Raw genomic sequence first — 10757 nt, 5'->3', positions numbered from 1 at the left:
ATTTGGTGTTCTGTAAGCTTCTCTTTTTTTTTTTTTTTTTTAGCTGAGGACCGAACCCAGGGCCTTGTGCTTGCTAGGTAAGCGCTCTACCACTGAGCTAAATTCCCAACCCCTCTGTAAGCTTCTTGTATCTTCATAGGTATTTCTTTAGATTAGGAAAGTTTTCTTCTATGATTTTGTTGAATATATTTTCTGTGCCTTTGAGTTAGTATTCTTCTTCTTCTATCCCTATTATTCTTAGGTTTGGTCTTTTCCTGGTGTGGCAAATTTCTTGGATGTTTTCTGTTACGACTTTTTTGGTTTTAGTGTTTTCTTTGACTGACGAATCTATTTTCTCTATTGTGTCTTCAGTGTCAGAGATTCTCTGTTCCATCTCTTGCATTCAGTTGGTTATGCTTGCTTCTGTAGTTCCTGTTGGTTTAGTCAGGATTTCTATTTTCAGCATTCCCTCAGCTTGTGTTTTCTTTATTGTCTCAACTTCAATGTTCAGATCTTGAATTGTTTCCTTCATCTGTTTAATTACTTTTTCTTGACTTTCTTTGATTTCTTCCAATTTTTTGTTTGTTTTTTCTTCCATTTCTTTTTTTTTTTTTTAAAGATTTATTTATTATGTATACACTGTTCTGCCCGCATATATGCTTACACACCAGAAGAGGGCACCAGATTTCATTACAGATGGTTGTGAGCCACCTTGTGGTTGCTGGGAATTGAACTCAGGACCTCTGGAAGAACAGCCAGTGCTCTTAACCTCTGAGCCATCTCTCCAGCCCCTTTCTTCCATTTCTATTAGGGAATTTTTTATTTCCTCTTTTTTTTTTTTTTTTTTTTTTTTTTTTTTGGTTTTTCGAGACAGGGTTTCTCTGTGTAGCTTTGCGCCTTTCCTGGAATTCACTTTGTAGCCCAGGCTGGCCTCGAACTCACAGAGATCCGCCTGGCTCTGCCTCCCGAGTGCTGGGATTAAAGGCGTGCGCCATCACCGCCCGGCTTATTTCCTCTTTAAGGGAGTTTTTCATTTCCTCTTTAAGGGAATTTTTTATTTCTTCTTTAAGGGCCTCTATCATCTTCTTAAAGTCATTTTTAGGATTGATTTCTTCTGCTTCTTCTGCCTTGGTATGCTCAGGTCTTGCAGGTGTAGAATCACTAGGTTCTGATGGTGTCACATAGGTCTGTATGTTGTTGCCTGTATTTTTGCACTGGCGTCTACTCATCTCTTCCTCTGCTCGGTGCAGGCGGTGTCTGTGTCTGAAGGTGCCTCTCTTGTTCTAATTTTTAGTCTTGGTCCACTAGGAGTTCTTGGTTAAATCCGTGCTGTTGGGCTCTGATTCTCGAGGAGCAGCTTAGTCCAATCAGTGTTTGTGGGTTCTGTCTCAGGGAGCAGTTGTTCCCAGTTGGTGTAGGGTGTGCTTATGGTTCCAGTGGTTGTTAGGTACGTAGGGGTTAGTTTTTTGTTTGTTTTTTTGTTTTTCGGGTTTTTGTTTTGTTTTGTTTTTGTTTTTTTTTTTTTGGGTTTTTTTGTTTTTTTGTTTTGGTGGGGGAGCAGGGAAAGGTCAGTGTCTGGTCGCTGGGACTCCAATGGGTAGCGTCTAGGGGTTAGAGACCTGATCTGCCGGTCTGGAGATGGGAGCTTACCTGTTCTCAGTCGGTGAAGTGTATACTTATGATTCTGGTGATCTGGTTCAGTGGCTGGGTGGCGCCTTCTTCTGTGTTCTCAGGTCACGTTTTGTTCATTCGTCAACTCCTCAGCTGATCTTGTTTCCTCAGACTTCAAACTGTAGGGTTCTGAAGCCTCTCCCGGATGGATTTCAGCTGAGCAGGGTAGTTTCGCCAACACCTCCAAGTTGTTGGGTTTCGCAGGATCAGCAGCTGAGCCCTGGTTGGCCTCAGACAAGTGTTCAGATCCGTTCTGTTCTCGTCCCACGGAGACGGCTCCTTCCCCAGGTGTTGGGATTAAAGGCGTCCCTGTTCCAAGCTCTTGATTAAGAGCTTGTTTTCACTAACTCCTCTGTTGTCAACTTCTTAATAATAAATGATTTTAATGAAATTCCCAAATGAGGGTGAACTTTAGTCAACCTGGAGATTCCTGGGTGGGAAGTGGGGGCAGGAGAACAGGGTCCTTTGCTCCAGCTCACCATAAGACCTTTCTCGACACGTTGCCTTTGAGCTCCAGCGTTTCAGGTTGTTTGAGTCTGTTTGATGTGTATGGGTAGATGAAAGGAAGACCTCATAATTTATTTTACTGGCAATCAAAGATGATCATTTTCTGTGACTTTAGAAATGTTAAGACAATATTAAGTATTAACTATGGTAGCAGTTTTATAACATATCCTCTTCAAAAAAGCATGTCTCTATGACCTCTCCCCATAAGTACAGTTTTCTCTCAGTTGATGAGTTGAAATACTGTATTTAAACATGAACCTGACTTTTTCTTTTGAATCCCTGAAATTTTTTGCACATATCTGGTGGCGTTAAGTGTTCTTTATTTCATGCATCAATCAGTATATGTGTTAAGATGTTTACTGTTTTTTAAAATGGGGGCATAACCACATACTTTGGAATCTGCTGAAGTCCTCGGACTATTCAGACGGAATACGGTTAGACTGAGTGACATTCTGTTCTTTCCCTACCATGTGTATCTCAGACTCAAACATACACATTTCTTCCTTCTCCTAAGACTGAACTATGAAAGCTGATTTTTATCCGGCTATAAACAGCAAAGGGCAGGATCAGATGTTGTCAAAAAGGGTGTTTTGAAACTGTGGGACTCAGGTAGTATTGTTGAGTTACAAAGGGATCAGGATTCATGTTTTTTGGTCATAAAAACACTGCAGATCCAAAAAAAAAAAAAAAAGTTCACATCGAGGGATCCAGCTTAGAGAACAAACATGTCCCTAGGTCAAGTTTTCATGAGTAGATCTAAAAGCTCAAGTGCTGTGATAATACCTTCAACACAGACAAAAGACATCACACTCTCGGGTTATGCCAGGGAATCCGCGACTAGGCAACATGGCGATTTGTCGCCCTGGAGGACCCCACAATGTCAGCAGCTGAAAAAATCTTACAAGGGAGGGACTGGCTCCTGAGCGGAAGAATACTAAAAAAATAAATAAAAATAACACAGAGGAAAAAAACCTTACGTGTCAGAAGTGGGAATCGAACCCACACCTCCTTTCGGAGACCAGAATACTCACAGGAAAGCTATCGCCTTGAGTCTGGCGCCTTAGACCACTAGGCTGTACTGACACCTGAGAAGCTTGGCCTTCCTGCTTCTCTTGAAGCCTGCGCGCTGCTACGTGTGCAGTCATTCCACAATGTCCCTCCCAGCTGGCTGCAGCGGCCAATAGTGAGCTCCGCGCTGTCGCCCCCTGTAGACCCAGAAACACAATGCGGGGAGAGACGGGGAGAGACGGGGAGATGCAGGCAGCATGGAGTAGCGGCCGCGGACCAGGCTGTCACCCTTGTTTCCGGGCAAATGCAGCCAGCGATCGGGATACAACCGGAGACCAGACTGGGAGCTCCGGGCTTCCCTCTGAGCGACCTGGGTTAGGTGAGGGTCGCTCCAGCAGCGGCGACACAACTCGGAGTGCTTTAGCTTGCAAAGGGAAGGCTCAGGACCTCCCTGCAGAACAGTCCTGGACCGGCCGGCGGATGGCTGAGTGCCTTCCTCCCAGACCATCTGTCGTCCGTCCCCTTCCTCTCTTCCCCCGACTTCTTCCTCCAAGTAACCCCAACACTTCCCTTTCCCTGGTGAGCTGATGAGGGAGATAATCAGTATTGCTATTCAACCTGCCAGAAAAACACCACACACACACACACACACACACACACACACACACACACACACACACACACACAAGCTACCACTAACAAAAACCACACAAGGCTATGAAAGGGAGAGGGGTCAGAACTGCTGGGGAAAATCTCATCAAAACAATTTCCTTTTGGAAAAAAAAAAAAAGACATCACATCCTCTTGTCCTTTCTCCAATGAATGCATCAGACATTTAACACCATCAAACATCACCTACAGATAGTTCAGGAAATTTACATCTTGGGATCCACATCAACAGAAAGATGATGTATAACCAGGAGACCATAAAACCACAAAGAGCTTATCAACTGCACACCCTGTATACACACCCAACTTGATCAGAGACCACACTGCCCTAAGGTAATGACCCAGAAACAGATCACAGACTTTATTTTCTGTGGCACACCCTTAAAGAGATGACAGGTTACACCCTCATTTATCTGCAGATGGATCCAAGAAATTACAATATCAGACACACTCCTATAAATATCATTGCTTTGTCATCTCTCCAAGGGACCTTTTGATAGAAAAGGTCACATATCCACACATTCCAGAATATTAGGAGATGGACACTTTCAGGGACCATTGTTCTTCCAACTGTAGATATTATCTACACAAGCAGTTAAGAAAATCATACCTTAGCTAGATATGGCGTATCATGCTTATAAATCTCAAACTCAGTAAGCTGAGAGGAAGTTCTTGGACACCCAGGGCTACCACAGGAGATCCTGTCTCAAAACAACAGCAAACAAAACAAACAAACAAAAAGATGTATACCTTTAATCTTAGCATTTGGGAGGCAGAGGCAGACAGATCTCTTGAGTTCAAGGCCAGGATGGTCTACAAAGAAAGATTTTGTCTCAAAAAACCCAAACAACAAAATAAGGGAAAAGAACAGAAAAAAAAAAACTTTATATCCTAAGAAACATACCCATAAGTAACATGAACTCCCCACAGAGCTCTGCCCTTGGACACTTATCTCAGAGAGGAGCAAGGTACATGTTCTGTGGCATTTCCACACAAATAGGGCAGATACCTCAGGAGCTAGGGCATATAATTAAACAAAGGATACTTTACCCCTTGACACATGCATGCAACGTCATGTTCTATTTTATGTTTTTGTAACAAAATACTGAAAGCAGAGTGCTTTTATTTATTTGGGGTTTTTTTTGTGCATTGGTATTTTGTCTCCATGTATGTTGGTGTGAGGGTTTCAGCTCTTGGAGTTACAGACAGCTGTGAGCTGCCATGTGGGTGCTGGGAGGGATGCTCCACCACTTAATAACTTAATAATGCTTTAATTCATTGTAGCAAACGTCTGGGGAGTATTGTGAGACTGGATTTAAGGGTGTGGGTAACCCTGGATCAGAGTTTATCAGTCTGGGGAGTATTGTGAGACTGGATTTAAGGGTGTGGGTAAACCTGGATCAGAGTTTATCAATATGGCTCACTGAGCAGAGGTTCTGGGGAGTTTTGTTTGCGTGTTTGTTTTCGAGACAGGGTTTCTCTGTGTAGCCCTGGCTGTCCTGAACTCACTCTGTAGACCAGGCTGGCCTCTGCCTGCCTCTGCCTCCCCACCCCCACCCCAAGTGCTGGGATTAAAAGCATGTACCATCACCACTTGAAAGAGATTCTAAGTTTAATATTGAAGCTCAAACGGTTTTAAAAAGTACCAAGAGTTAAGACTGGCAGTGGTGGCGCATACGTTTAATCCCAGCACTCAGGAGGCAGAGGCAGGCGGGTCTCTGAGTTCGAGGCCAGCCTGGTCTACAGAGTGAGTTCCAGGACAGCAAGGGCTACACAGAGAAACCCTGTCTCAGAAAAAAAAAATGAAAGAAAAAAGAAAAGGTAAGAAGAGTTTATTGGTTGGCCTACTGAGGAGAAACTAGAGGTGTCTGGGATCACTTGTCTTAGTATTGATGAAGGGATTCGAGGGCTCAGATAAATTGGAGCGCTGGAGTAGATGTACTGTTTAAAACCTAATCCTCCACAAGGGAGAACCCTGAAGACACCCTCTTCTCTAACATCATATCACCAGGCTTGGTGGCACAAACCTTTAATACGGCACTCAGGAGGCAGTGGCAGGCTGATCTACAACGAGAGTTCCAGGACAGCCAAAGCTGTTGCACAGAGAAATCCTGTCTTGAAAAAAAAAAACCCATAAATTGGGGGGGGGGGAGGCAAGGCACAAGCATATTTGAAGTGCTTTATCTTTACCTTTTTCTCTGTGCCAGACTAGGGTGGGTCTAATTAGACTCCTGGAGTAGCAGGGGCCAAGGGACAGCACTGAATCACCAAAGGCAAGGGGAGCAGTCACCATAATGGGCAGTACAAGTCATTTCTATAATGGTTTGACTGGTGTAGACCTTTGGCATTGGCTAATTAACATGGTGTATCCAAGAATGAAAAAGATAAGAAGCCTACTAAAAGTTTCAATCTGTGTAAGTAAGCAGGGAAACCCTAGAACAAATTATAGGTTACCTTGATCATAACAATAGAGAATCATAGTCCAGCAACCAGATTTGAGCCAGTTCACAGCCCACAACCCCATGAAATGAAGAGAAAGTCCTCTTGAGGAACGATTGTGGTATAATACTTCTGCAGAGTTTACTGTTGGCTTTCTCCTATCCTTCCCCAGAGAGACCTACAGTCTTTTTTTTAAAGATTTATTTATTTATTATGTATAAAGATAACAGTGTGTTGTGTGCATGTATGTACACCAGAAGAAGGCACCAGATCTCACTACAGAAGGTTGTGAGCCACCATGTGGTTGCTGGGAATTGAACTCAGGACCATCTGGAAGAACAGCCAGTGCTCTTAACCTCTGAGCCATCTCTCCAGCCCCAAGACCTACAGTCTTTTACTAGGATAAGTATACACTGAGGCAATGAAAATAGACCTTCTAGGGCCTACTGGATACTGGCTCTGCACTGACCTTGACTCCATGAGATTGCCCACAGCATTGTGGCCCTCCAGTGAGGCTTGGCTGTTCACTCCTTTAATCTTTGGGATTAAAGTTCACTTGGGAGGCAGAGGCAGGTGGATCTCCATGAGTTCTAGATTAGCCAATGTTTGCCAGAAAAAAATAAAATAAATAAAATAGGGACTTGTGAATGTTAGGTGATAGATCAAGTTCTGGCTGAAGTCCAATGCCCAGTAGGTCCAGTGGGCCCCCAAACCATCCTGTTTATTTCCCCAGTCCCAGAAGGTATAATTGGTATAGTATACATACCCAGCAGTGGGGAGAATCCCCACATCGGTTCCCTGACCTGTGTAGTGAGGACCATCATGATTAGAAAAGGCAAATAGGGTTGGCTGGACCAAGGAAAACAGTGAACCCCAAACAACAGAAATTAGTGCCATCACCAAGGACTGGAAAAACTGTGAAGGGGTAGTGGGCGTCACCACATCTCCCTTTAACTCTCTTTAATCTGTGACAGACAGATCATGGAGAATGACAGCTGACTATCAAAAAGTGAATGGTGACTCCAATTGCAGCTGCTGGTGTCCTTACTTGAGCAGATTAACACACCTCCTGGTACATGGCATATAGCCATTGATCTATCAGTACTGGTCCATAAGGACCACCAGAAGCAATTTGCTTTTAGTCGGCAAGGCCAGCAGTATATATTTATAAATTTTACCTCAAAGACGTATTAACTCTCCAGCCCTGTGTCATAACTTAGTTCAGGGCTGGAGAGATGGCTCAGTGGTTAAGAGCATGGGCTGCTCTTCCAGAGGCCCGGGTTCAATTCCCAGCACCCACATGGCAGCTCACAACTGTCTGTAACTCCAGTTTCTTGGGATCCGACACCCTCATACTGATATACATGCAGGCATAACACCAATGTACATAAAATTAAAAAAGTAAAATAAAATAAAGTGAAAACATTAAAAAAGTAAATAATTTAGTTCAAATGGATCTTGATTGTCTGTCTCTTCTACAAAATATCACATTGGTGCACTATAGTGACGACATTATCTGATTGTACCAAGTGAGCAGGGGGTAGTAACCACTTTGGACTTTTTGGCAACATATATGCTTATTAGAGGATGGGAAATAAATCCAACCAAAATTCAAGGGCCTTCTATCTTGGTGAAATTTCTAGGAGTCCAGAGTGTGGGGCATGCAGAGATATCCCTTTTAAGGTGTACCGGCCTCTCCTGTCACCAAGAAAGAAGCATAATTCCTAGTGGGTTTATTTGGACTTTGGCAGCAGCACACCTTCACTTGGGTGTGTTTCCAACCATAAACCAAGTGACTCAGAAATCTGCTAGTTTTCAGTGGGGCCCAGAACAGGTCCCGGCTGCTGTGTGGGCTGCTCTACCATTTGGGCCATACAATCCAGCAGACCCGATGGTACTTGAGGTACCAGTGCCGAGAGGGGTGCTGTTTGGAGCCTCTGACAGGCCTCTGTAGGTGAATCACAGCGGAAGCTCCTCCCATCATCTGCAGATGACTATTCTCCCTTTGAGAGACAGATCTTGGCCTGCTCTTAGGTCTTAGTGGAAAGTAGACATTTGATAATGAGCTACCAGTTTATATCATGCCGCCTGAGCTGCTCATCATGAACTGGGTATTACTTGACCCATAAAGCCATGAGGTTGGATGGTGAATAGAAACAATCCATCATTAAATAGATATATACATGATCAGCCAAGCTGGTCCTGAGAGCATAAGCAAGTTACAGGAGGAAGTGCCCAAATGACTATGGTTCCTACTCCCATTACAATGCCTTCTGTCCCCAAGTACGCACCTGTAGCCTCAGGGAGTGTGTGCACTATGATGGAATGAGGAAGAGAAGACCAAGCCTGGCTTAAGAATGGTCCTTGTGGGCCGGGTGGTGGCGCACGCCTTTAATCCCAGCACTCGAGAGGCAGAGCCAGGCGGATCTCTGTGAGTTCGAGGCCAGCCTGGTCTACAGAGCAAGATCCAGGATAGGAACCAAAGCTACACAGAGAAACCTTGTCTCAAAAAAAAAAAAAAAAAGAACGGTCCTTGCTGGGTGGTGGCAGTGTATGCCTTTAATCCCAGCACTTGGGAGGCAGAGGCAGGAGAATCTCTGGGTTCAAGGCCAGCCTGGTCTACAGGGTGAGCTCCAGGACAGCCAGGATGGTTACACAGAGAAACCTTGTCTTGGAAAAAAAAGAAAGAAAGAAATGGTCCTGGGGGTGGTGGGGCTGAAGGGATGGCTCAAAGTCTAAAAGTATTTGCTGTTCTTGCAGAGGACCGGGGTTTGGTTCCCAGCTCTCCACATGGTGGTTTGCAACCAGCTAGGAGTCTAGTTCTGACCTCAAGGGGTACTAGGCATGCACGTGGTACACATACACACGCACATTTGAGAACTTACACATATACCTAAAATAAAAATAAATCAAAATGTAAAAATACTGTCCAGAAGTGGACAGCTACCATTTCAGCCCTTGCTGAAACAACCCTAGAGGACACTAAAGAAGGGAATCTTCACAGTGGGCAGCACTTCAGTTAGTGGACATGGTCCTACACTTTTCTTGGAAGGAGAAATGGCCAGATGTGTGATTATATACTGATTCACAGGGTGTAGCCAATGGACAGGCTGGATGGTCAGGGACTTGGAAGAAGCATGATTGGAAAATTGCTAAGAAAGACATCTTGGGAAAGAAGTACATGGAGAGATCTCTCTGTATGGGCAAAGGATATGAATCTACTTGTGACCCATGTAAATGCTCATCAAAAGGTGACTTCGGCTGAGGAGGAGTTCAGTAAGCAAGTAGAGAGGATGACCCATTCTGTGGACAGTCAGCCTCTTTCCCCAGCCATCCCTGTCATTGCCTAATGGGCCCATGAACCAAGGAGCGACAGTGGCAACAATGGGGGTTATGCATGGGCTCAAAAGCATGGATTTCCACTCACCAAGGCTGGCCTGGCTATAGCTGCTGCTGAGTGCCAGATCCGCCAGCAGTAGAGACGAACACTGAGTTCAATATCCAAGTCAGGACCTGGGTAACGTCAGGGGGCCTTAAGTTGGTAGAGCAGAGATGTATACACACAGTTAGTGACTCAGCATCATATAACATATGCCTCCATGAAGCTCAGAGACCTAACAAGAGAAACAGCTCAAGATCCTCTCCTGGTTCCATAGCAAGAAAGTGATGAGAAGTCTTTCCATCTGAACGTACACCTAAAGGGAACAGACACATCCACACCTTGAGGCAGAGCCTCCACTAAGTGGGACACATACCCCAAAACAGAACACGCTTCGTACCCTCAAAAAACAAAGGGGTTTTTTTGTCTGGGGGGGGGGTTGTTTTGCTTTGTTTTATAGCATTAGGGATTGTCTTAGTTAGCTGTGAAGAGATATCATGACCACAGAAACTCTTATAAAGGGAAACATTTAATTGGGGTTGGCTTACAGTTTCAGAGGTGCAGTCCATTGTCATTGTGGTGAGGAGCATGGCGGGAAGCATGGTGGCGTGTAGGCAGACATGGTGCTGGAGAAGGAGCGGAGAGTCCTACATCTTGATCAGCAGGCAGCAGGAAAAGACTGAGACACTGGGTCTGGCTTGAGTATCTGAGACCTCAAAGCCCGCCCCCTAGTGACACACTTAGTCCAACAAAGCCACACCTACTCCACATTTCCTAATGGTACCACTCCCTATGGGCCTATGGGGGCCATTTTTATTCAAACCACCATAGGGAAGAACCCCAGAGCCTACATCCCTAGCTCAGAAATTTTTTAACAAATCTCAAGTACTGTGTATGGTACAAATAGATTAGATACCTCATTATCATGAAACAAAACCCCACAACATATTAGAGGCCTCACATCTTGATAAATACACACAATAAATAAAGCAACTTAAAATCTTGGGTTATGCCAGGTGGTGGGGGCTCACACCTTTAATCTCAGCACTTGGGATTCAGAGGTAGGCAGATCTCTGTGAATTCAAGGCCAGCTGGTTCCAGGACA

General features: G+C 44.6%; 1 non-coding gene across 1 annotated transcript; it reads right to left on the bottom strand.

Moving 5' to 3' along the window:
- Nucleotides 1–3135: 3135 nt before the first annotated feature.
- On the bottom strand, nucleotides 3136–3240 carry Trnal-caa (transfer RNA leucine (anticodon CAA)). The gene is made up of 2 exons: nucleotides 3203–3240; nucleotides 3136–3181 (listed from the first exon to the last, which is right to left on the bottom strand). It is a non-coding gene; the product is annotated as a tRNA-Leu (tRNA).
- Nucleotides 3241–10757: the final 7517 nt, after the last annotated feature.

Source organism: Peromyscus eremicus, unplaced genomic scaffold (genome assembly GCF_949786415.1).
Source record: "Peromyscus eremicus unplaced genomic scaffold, PerEre_H2_v1 PerEre#2#unplaced_703, whole genome shotgun sequence".
In the NCBI taxonomy this organism is placed as follows: domain Eukaryota; kingdom Metazoa; phylum Chordata; class Mammalia; order Rodentia; family Cricetidae; genus Peromyscus; species Peromyscus eremicus.
The sequence above is the reverse complement of the archived record's forward strand: the minus strand, read 5'-3'. Positions and strand labels throughout refer to the sequence as shown.